Source organism: Symphalangus syndactylus, chromosome 3, assembly GCF_028878055.3.
Source record: "Symphalangus syndactylus isolate Jambi chromosome 3, NHGRI_mSymSyn1-v2.1_pri, whole genome shotgun sequence".
NCBI classification, from domain to species: Eukaryota; Metazoa; Chordata; class Mammalia; order Primates; family Hylobatidae; genus Symphalangus; species Symphalangus syndactylus.
In genome coordinates this window covers 134979194-134986638 of record NC_072425.2, presented here as the reverse complement: position 1 = coordinate 134986638, position 7445 = coordinate 134979194, and positions in this window count along the sequence as shown.

Sequence of the window (7445 nt, the reverse complement as noted above, 5' to 3'; positions counted from 1 at the left end):
ATCAAAATGCATAAAATTTCCTTTTCACTGAGCAAACAATATAAGTGTCTGTCTTTGGGTGACAGTTGACAAAACACAGCATGATTAATCTGGGGACCTGCAGGAGTTCACCTTCGGTGACTTCACACTCATCACCTGCTCGGATAAAAACACATCTGTCTGAAGCAGCTGAGAAATGAAACTGGGAAAAGAAAGGCATCAAAATCAAGTATTTCTTTTCAAATACTGTGAGTTGTAAAGAGAATAGATAAAGGTTCTAACAAGAATGTACGGATTTAACATTTTAAATTTTATTATCAAAACAGTAGATTGACATTCAGAAAATTAAAAAATACAATGATTCATTATACCTCTCTATGCCAGCTGACACTGTTACGGTAAGAACATAGATGTGGAGACAGAAAACATAGCTTTAGAACAAATCAGCGTAATGAATGTGAGAATTAGCTCCGTCCTTCATAAACTGTTGATGCTGGGAAGTGTATTTCTCTGTGTCTTTGCTTCCTTGTTGGAAGATGAAGAGGATAATAAGAACTGTATTCGAGTGTGCTCAGAGGACAAAATGAAATAATATATATGTGCTAGCACTTTGCAAATGTGAGTTATTATTTCCTGGTGTTCTTTTTATTTTTATCCATGAAAAAAAAATGTCGTTTCTCCTTATAATTTTTATTGATTGCATCTTGCACCTTTTTTGCCTTCCCTCTGGTTTTGACCATTCTTCTGTTCCTGTCTTTCTGGGCCGTGCTTAGGGGCATTTTCTTCTTTCTCAAACTGTGACTCTCTGTCCCCCCCCTCAGATTTTCTGTTTCACAGTTCTTTGGCAAGGAGCTCCAGATCACCTGATTACCTTTGTTGACTTCCTTCTTTTGTGCCAAATCTTCCTACTTGGAGACCTCTAGTCTCTCCAGAGTTGAAAAGGACCTCACTTTTTAAGATGAGAAAGCTGTGGTCCAGGGGTCACCTGGGAGGAAGTTGCCCTGCTTAGAAGTAACAATCTCAACAAAAGCCCAGGTCTGAAGTCTTAGGCCAGATCTTTCTCCACCAAATCTCTAGCAAACGACACTTCTCTTTGGACATCAGATCCAAAGCACATATCTTGGCCAGACACGGTGGCTCACACCTGTAATCCCAGCACTTTTGGAGGCCAAGGTGGGAGGATCATTTGAGGCCAGGAGTTTGAGACCAGCCTGGGTAACAAGGTCAGACCCTATCTCTACAAAAAAATAAAAATAAATTAGCTGGACATGGTGGCCCACACCTGTAGTCACAGCTACTTGGGAGGCTGAGGTAGGAGGATGGCTTGAGCCCAGGAGGTTGAAGTTGTAGTGAGCCGTGATTGTGCCACTGCACTCCAGCCTGGGTGACAGAGTGAGACCGTCTCAAAAAAAAAAAAAAAAAGCACATATTTTAATACTCTTCTCTCTTGCTCAGAGTCCTATTTGCTGTTGAAACCATGACCACGTATAGTATATATGTGTGTGTGTGTGTGCGTATATAGTGTGTGTGTGTGTGTGTGTGTGTGTATAATCATATGTGGGCACTAGGTACCAGGGCCTGTGCCGAATGTGTTATACAAATGATTTCACTGAATGGACAGAAATACTCTAAGAGGAACCATTATCCCCATTTGATGGATGAGGAAACTGAGGTTCTGAGATGGCCATTAGCTTGCTCAAGGAACACAGAGGCGGTACATGGCAGAGCTGTTATTCCACAGCTGTCTGACCTTAAAGTCCCTTCTACAAACCATTCCACACTCCCCGCTCTGAATGTCCCCTTCCCGGGCCTGTCAAGCGCCCCCTGGCAGCCTAGAACAACAGGCTGTCTGTCATTCGTGTAGCTTCTAGAATCTTACCTTCTACTCCAGAAAGCCTTCTCAGATGGTTCCAGGGGAGTTAAAGATGGTCCCGTCTGAAGGTGGGATTCTTGCGGTCACAGTAGTCAGCGACTCTCACCCTCACCTGCTCTGTGAATGTTCAGCTCCAATGTGTGGGGGTGGGACCCATGCTTGTCCCTGCCAGGCTTAAGCCCTGTCCGTCAGCATCACGGGTCTGTCTGCAGCTGCCTCATTTCTGTGGAAAAATTAGCAGCAGCCCACTGGGTATTTCCAGTGAGCAACGGCGGGTTTTACGTAAGGAGTCAGAGTAAGCACGTGTAAACATGGCTGCGGCCGGCACTTCAGGACGGCTGTGGCCTGTGAGCCTTGTTTTGGAGAAATTCGCTGAGGGAGGAGTTGGAACCACCTCACAGCAGGAGCAAGCGAAAGAACAGGTGGGAAAAGTGCAGACGCAGAGGATCACCGAGCTGTCGCTCTCGAGTGTGAAAAGGGCTGTTTTGGGGAGGTAGGATTTGACTTCTGCTGTGGGTCCCCACACAGAGGAACGAGGAGCTACAGTCACGCGGTCGGGGTGAATTACAAGGAAAAGCAGCTGTGTCAAATCCTTGTTTGGAAACAGGTGGTGCCCAGTCAGTCAGAACTATCCCCAGATGGAGCGATCTGGGCACAGGCCGGGCAGCCAACCAGGCAGGGGTGCTGCAGAGGGTCCACCTGAGAGGCCTCGGCTGCTCTTGCCAGGGAGGTCCTGGAGGGCAGGGGCAGCCTCCTCCACTGCCCCACTGCCCACTCTTCAAGGGGGTACGGGCCAACTTGACTGAGACTGCCAGGGTCCTGCCAGAGGCTTCTTATCTAGTTTATCCCATCTAATCGTGGATTTATTTTATTTTATTTTATTTTATGTTATGTTATGTTATGAGACAGCGTCTGGCTCTGTTGCCTAGCCTGGAGTGCAGTGGTGTAATCATAGCTCATTGCAGCCTCAAACTCCTGGGCTCAACGGATCCTCCCATTTTAGCCTCCTGAGCAGCTGGGACTACAGGCATGCACCACTGCCCCCAGCTAATTGGACTGATTGATTGACTGATTGATTGTAGAGAATATCTCACTTTGTCCAGGCTGGTCTCAAACTCCTGGCTTCAAGCGATCCTCCTGGCTCAACTTCCCAAAGTAATGGGATTATAGCCGTGAGCCACTGCACCCAGCCTTTAATCATGGAGTGTTGATCATGCAATGACAGGAATGCCGATTATCAGAAGAAGAGCAGGGATTTGTCCCACTCTGCCCCCTGTTGTCCTGAACAAAACACAAAGGGGCAGTAAACTCCATGACTAAGAGAAACCTTGTGGCCCCTGCGTTTAAGATCCTAGACTGTCTGAACCACAGGCCTGCTGGGGAGTCATCAGGTGGTCTTTTGGTTTCCTGCCCACACTTATTTTCTGGCCTCCCCTTCTGGGTGTGCCAGTCATTTCTCCCTCCTCTTTCCTCTTTATCCAGGGGAGAAGCCCAGTATCTGCTGGAAATAGGGAACCTTAGACTTGCCCCACCAGCAGAGTCCCCTGAGAGCCTCCCTTAGAGTTGCTGAGAGGCTAGTTGGGGACCAGGGACTCTGTATGGACCCATGGGCTGTTTTCTCTTGGCTTGAAAAAAAAAAAATCTCTCCACATGATCTGGCCTCCTCTTATCGTATCCGGATGACCTAGCACCTGATGTGAGTCCTGGGGCAGTGGCCCTGCTGGGCTGCACTCAGGGTTCAGCATTAAATCTTAGGGGAGATTTAGATGAGATTCCAGAAAATGGAAAATTAACCTCTAGGGACAGGAAGCAGATCAGTGATTGTCTGGGGCTGGGATGGGGTGGAGAATTGACTGCAAGAAGTGGGAGGAAACTTTGTGGGGTGATGGGGATGTTCTAGATTTTGATTGTCATAGTGGTTACACAGGTGTGCACATTTGTCAGCCTTCATTTAATTGTTAACTTATTATTGATGCATTGTTAATTTAAAAAAAACAAATCTTAGAACAGATTGGTAGCAAGTGCCATGTTCAACAAATGATCAGGCAGGCACCAGTTTGCTTAATTCTGAGGACTCTTGTTCAGCCACAACAAAAAACATATAAGCCATGCAGATTCATGGAAGACGGAAAATGAAGTAATATGGCACAAAAAAGAAGGAACTCAGGGTGGATATTCACAGTGAAGACAACAGCTCTCTAGGGCTCAGGTCTGCTCTGTGCAGAGAGGGAGCTCACCCCCTGGGAAGAGGCCTTCCTTGCTCTTGGTTGGCCCGGATATTTTAAGCAGCTGGGACAATATCCTGCAGAAAGTAGAAGGAATAATCACAAGGAAAAATGGGGCCCTGCTAACATGTGAGTAATAAAAAGGGGAGACAAAATCCAGATGGAAAGCTGATCCTGTCTTTACTTAAAATTCTGATATTTTATTCACCTTGAACTTTTCCCATTAATGCAGATTTTTAAAATATTTCATTAAAACATGATTTATCTTGATTATTTGGGCACTCTCTTAAATCGTGCAGCCTGGGCAAGTGCCTCACTTGATCACTGATGTCCAGCCCCAAGGGAAAAGCAGGAAGCGAGAACCAGCCTCTAGTCCAGAGAAATCAACGGCGATCAACCTCTGCAGGCCTGGAGTGGGGAGAGGCACGACTAGGACCACAGCCTGGAAGGACCCAGGATGGCCCTGGAAGGCTAAGTGGGGTGGGAGAGACCTGCCTGGGGCTGCAGCTGAGAAGACTGCTGGGCTTGGGGGGTGGGGCAGTACAGACCATAGGAGCATTAGGTGTGCTGGGCCCAGGGGTGGCTCCTGGTGACTTACCCCCTTGAGGGTGGCCCCAGTGTCTCCCCTCTGCCACACCGAGCCTTTAAGTATGTAGTTGGCTTCTTGGCTGCCCTCAGGCCTGGAGGGAAACCCACCTATTGTGCCAAGAGTGGTGGAGAAGCTCAGAAGTGGGGTGCAAAGTGGGGAAGGGTAGGCAAGGGCTCCAAGCAGGGAGTTGGGAGGTGATTCAGGGGTGAAGCTGCTGAGAGGCTCAGGAGGGAGGAACATGGGCCCAAGGTGGGAACTCCAAGGAAGATAACAAGGCTGGGAATAGAAGGCCCAGAGCTCTGTTTCCCAGGCTGGAGCCCCAGGAAGGAGCTCCCAAGGCATTGGGGTAGTGGTGGCTAGAACAGCCATGGAAGTGGAGAGCTAGGAGTTTAGTCTCAAAACAGTAGTGAGATTTTCTCAGTCCTCACTCTCCTGGCCAGCTGCCAGGAGATGTGTGCTTGTTTGCATGGCTGACATTTTTCTGTAAAACTCCCTCCACTCCACATGGAAATGACCCAGGTAGGAAATGACCAGGGTACAAATGGGCCTGATGGCAGGCCTACACTCTCCCTGGGAGGTTGAGGGAGCAGAAAGTGGGTCCCAGGTGCTGCCGATAGCCTCTGGGTGTGGAGTAGCCAAAGGTGGGCCTGGCAGGCATCTTTCCAGAAGGCAACCAGGGAGCTGAAGGGAGAAAGCCAGGGACCAAGGCCGGAGAGAAGCAGGCAAAGGAAAGGGTGGGAGTCAGAGAGAGCCTGGGATTGTACAGTCAGGAGGACAGCAAAGGAGGCCGGGAGGAGGGGGCCAGGAAAGGGCCTGGCCAGGGTCAGGTGGGGAAGTCAAAAGCGGTGCAGGCCTCCAAGTCCAGCTCTGTGGGGGAAGCATCCAGGTCTTGTGCTGCCCCAGCACCTTCACTCTGGAAATAGGAAAACCACCAGCAAGGAATTTCATGCCTCAGTGTCCCCCCCACTGCCCGCCCCAACACATCAACTGTGTGTTCTCCCAGGGCAGGGCCCCTGCCTTTCTGCTCTTTGCCCACCGCCCTCACTCCCTAGCAGCCACTGTAGGCCTGGTGCTGAGCAGTCAATGCTTGCTGAACTGGACTGCCCTTGGCGGGGATGTCACACGAGTCAGACGGCTTGGTCAGCGAGGACTCTGGGACAGGCCAACCTGTGTTTCTGATGCAAACCAAGGAAAAGAGCAAGAGGTGAAACTGACATTCCTTCCCAGCCTGCCCAGCGCCCCGTGCCAGGCACTTCCTCTGGTTCCATGTGTTCTCCTCATTTTCCAGATGGTGAACCTGTCAGGCCTTGTGAGTTCCCCTCAGAGTTAGGGTTCTTATTCCCCCCGACTCGCCCAGACCCCTGGGCCTGAGCTCTTTCCCTAGGTTGGTGGGACCTTCAGGGAAGGAGGCTGAGGAGTGGCCTGCCTGGGGGATGAAGTGGAGGCCCTCAGATCTGGCTTGGGAGTGCCAGGGCTCAGTGGCAGCCAGACGGGCTGGGCTCCCCCCTAGGAGAGAGGGAGAGGAGGAGCTGAGGCCAGGAGGTGGGTATCTTCTCAGGAGGATGGGTGGGAGGGGTCCCTTTGTCATGGTGGGCCGGTGGATGGGGCAGGAAGGGGATGTGGCCTGTGGCTGAATTCTGCTGTCTTTGAAAGCCAGGGAAGTGGCTCCCACAGTAAGCCAAGATGAGAGAACTCTAGGGTTCCTGCCTGGGCCCTCCAGGGTTCTCTCCTCCAGCCTCTTGCCTCTGGGTTAGATTTCCCTCAAGACACCCTAAGCTGGGGCACAGTTTCCACTGTGAGCTAGAAGTTTCCGTTTTCTTGAATGTAAATGGGGGAGGATAGTAGTCACTTCCTTTCAGTGTTTGCTCAAATGCCACCACAGAGAGCCCTCTCTGACCATCCTGTTCCCAATTGCCAGGACTCCACCTCCCCTGTCTTCTCGATCCTTTCACTGCTTTACTTTTCTGAGCGGAACTTCTCACTTTCTAGGAGGCTGTGTAACTGATTTATTGATTTTTGTCTGCTTTTTCCCGCCAACCCCAAATACTAGAGCCATAGGGTAGGAGCCTTTGCCTATTTTGTTCCTGTGTCTGCAGCGCCTAAAGTAATGCCAGGAACTTAATACATATTTGTTGAATGAACATGTGAAGGATGCATGTGAAGTGTTTCACAGGATTCTTGGCGTCTTAAGATTATTGCTGCTGCTGTTGTTTGCTGTGTGACTTGAGCAGATTCCTTAGCCTCTCTGGACCTCTGTCTCGCCGTCTGTAAAATGAGAAGAGTGAACCACTAAAGATCTGTGAGCTTCCTTCAAACTCTAAAAATCTTGGTGCCTCCGAATGCTCAAGAAAGTTCTTCCCAAACCTCACCAGGAACTCCTTTTTCTTTTTTGCAGTTCTCAGCAGCAGCTCAGCTGGGACTTAGCCGGAGGCTATAAGGACTCCTTTTGCTATAGCCCTTCCTCTACTTCTTTTGACTCTGCGGGTCAGAATAGGGTATAGGTTTGGGATCATGAGTCAGCCCAATGTTTCTTGGAACAGTTACCATTCAGATAGTTATGTTTTATTTCATTGACTTTGATGTGTTGCTTCTAGCACTTTATTGTTTTCAATAGAGGGCAATTCATTATGTGCATAATTAAAGGTCATTTGATTTTCATTTGTTTGTTAAGAGTTTCATAAAAACAAACAGAGTTCAGGAGAAAGCAATTGCCAGACCATGCGCCCAGAGACCATGTGCCCTGATTTGGGATTTGGACACCTGGTCCTTGGAGATGAAG